General features: G+C 36.5%; 1 non-coding gene across 1 annotated transcript; it reads right to left on the bottom strand.

The window, feature by feature from the left end:
* Nucleotides 1-740: 740 nt before the first annotated feature.
* On the bottom strand, nt 741-813 carry Trnak-uuu. Its single transcript has one exon. It is a non-coding gene; the product is annotated as a tRNA-Lys (tRNA).
* Between the last annotated feature and the right edge of the window lie 1687 nt (nt 814-2500).

Genomic DNA, 2500 nt, shown 5'->3' with positions numbered 1-2500 from the left:
AAATTACAGTTCTTCCACATCACAATAATTAACAGATTACATTTTTTCATCACATTATCGTTGTTGTTTTCTTAGCGTTCATCTTCCTATTCCTTTCCTTTCTTTTTATTCTTCTTTTATCGGTTTTACTCTTTTTTTTCTTCATTTTTGCTTTAGCTTGTTTTTTTTCCCAATTTTTGCTCTCTCTCTCTCTCTCTATCTCTCTCTTGATACTTTTCTTTCCTCCTCGGTAAAGAAAAGGAGAAAAAACCAAGGCCAGTACAATAATTTCTTTTCTTTCCCCTTTCGGTTTTAATAAGTTAATATCTTTTCAATATCCAACACGAAAGATAAAATAAATAAATAAAGATATCTCCACTAACCTCTCTGACCTAATGTGACCTACATGTTATAGGTCAGGATGAGACAAAATAAAAAAGAGCACTTAATACTCGTATAATACTTACAATCTTTCCTTTACATTTCCATGGTTTAGTAAGTTAATAGATAATGTTACCTTACCCTGACTGTTCCCCACCACCTCACCCCCGCCACACAGGTCAACGCTAATCAGGTCACGCGGCGTATAAATAATAATAATAATAATAATAATAATAATAATAATAATAATAATAATAATAATAACAACAACAATAATAACAATAATAATAATAATAATAATAATAATAGTAGTAGTAGTAGTAGTAGTAACAGAAAAAAAAAACCCAACAACAACAATAGTAATAATAACAACAAAATCCCGCCCGAACAGGGACTCGAACCCTGGACCCTTAGGTTAAAAGCCTAATGCTCTACCGACTGAGCTATCCGGGCGCTGATGAGAGAGGCAGGGGGAGGGGGAGGAGTCCTTGTGTGTTAGTCTATATATTTTTTTATTTACTTTTTTTTTTTTTTACGCAGGAGACCAGCCAAGGAAAAAAAAAAATTAGAATAAAAAGACCCACTTGAGTGCTGGTTCCCTAAAGAAAAGTAAAGAGTTATCCAAAATTAAGGAACAAATGTCTTGAAACCTCCCTCTTAAAAGAAGCCAAGTCGTAGGAAGACGGAAATGCTAAAGCAGATAAGGAGTTCCAGAGTTTACCAGAGAAAGGTATGAATGATTGAGAGTACTGGTTAACTCTTGTATTAGCGAATTGGACAGAATATGGATGAAATGAATAAGAAATCCTTGTGCAGCGAAGGCGCAGGAGGAGGGGAGGCATGCAGTTAGCAAGATCAATAGAACAGTTAGCATGAAAATAGCGATAAAAGATAGAAAGAGATGCAACATTTCAGCGGTGAGAAAGAGGCTGAAGACAATTAGTGAGAGGAAGGGAGTTGATGAGACGAAAAGTTTTTGATTTCACCCTATCTAATAAAACTGTGAATGGAATCCCCCTAAACATGCGAAGAGTACTCCATACAAGGACGGATAAGGCCATTGTACAGAGTTAGCAGTTGGAGGGACGAGAAAAAACTGGAGACGCCTCAGAACGCCTAACTTCATAGAAGCTGTTTTAGCAAGAGATGAGATGTGAAGTTTTCAGTTAAGGTTATGAGTAAAGGACAGACCGAGGTAATTCAGTGTGGAAGAGGGAGACAGTTGAGTCATTGAAGAAGAGGGGATAGTTGTCTAGAAGGTTGTGTCGAGTTGATAGATGGAGGAATTGAGTTTTTGAGGCATTGAAAACTACTACATTTTCTCTGCCCCAATCAGAAATATTAGAAAGATCAGAAGTCAGGCGTTCTGTGGCGTTCCTGCGTGATCTGTTGACTTTTTGAAGGGTTGGTCGTCTCTGAAAGGACGTGGAAAGATGTAGGGTGGTATCATCAGCGTAGGAGTGGATAAGGCAAGAAGTTTGGTTAAGAAGATCATTAATAAATAACAGAAATAGAGTGGGTGACAGGACATCAGAACCCTGAGGAACACAACTATAAATAGATTTAAGAGAAGAACAGTGGCCGTCTACCACAGCAGCAATAGAACGGTTGGAAAGGAAACTTGAAATAAAGTTGCAGAGAAGGATTGAAACCGTAGGAGAGCAATTTGGAAATCAAAACTTTGTGCCAGACTCTATCAAAAGCTTTTGATATGTCTAACGCGACAGCAAAAGTTTCACATAAATCTCTAAAAGAGGATGACCAAGACTCAGTAAGAAAAGCCAGAAGATCACCAGTAGAAATCTTGTTTGTATCAGTGACCTTCTTTTGAAGCGCCTTTGGTATTTAATCAGGGTTGTTATTTTGACAGGCCTTGAATGATGAATTCCGCTGCTATTTTGAAAGACTTTGGACATTCACTAGCGTTCTAATTTGAAACACTTTGCCTTTCATGACTATTGTTATTTTGAAACACTTCGAGCTTCAGATATCATCAATGTTATAATAATGAACTACAACTGGCTTAGTGTTCTTCTTTTGCAACAGTGGGAGTTAATACGTATTCTCATTTTCAAATGGTGTTTATTTAATGTTCTTACATTGAAAAAAAAAAAAAAAAAAAAAAAAAAAAAACTGCCTC

The sequence above is a fragment of the Portunus trituberculatus genome, chromosome 18 (assembly GCF_017591435.1).
Source record: "Portunus trituberculatus isolate SZX2019 chromosome 18, ASM1759143v1, whole genome shotgun sequence".
NCBI classification, from domain to species: Eukaryota; Metazoa; Arthropoda; class Malacostraca; order Decapoda; family Portunidae; genus Portunus; species Portunus trituberculatus.
Note: the sequence above shows the minus strand (reverse complement) of the source record. Positions and strands in the feature narration are given on the sequence as shown.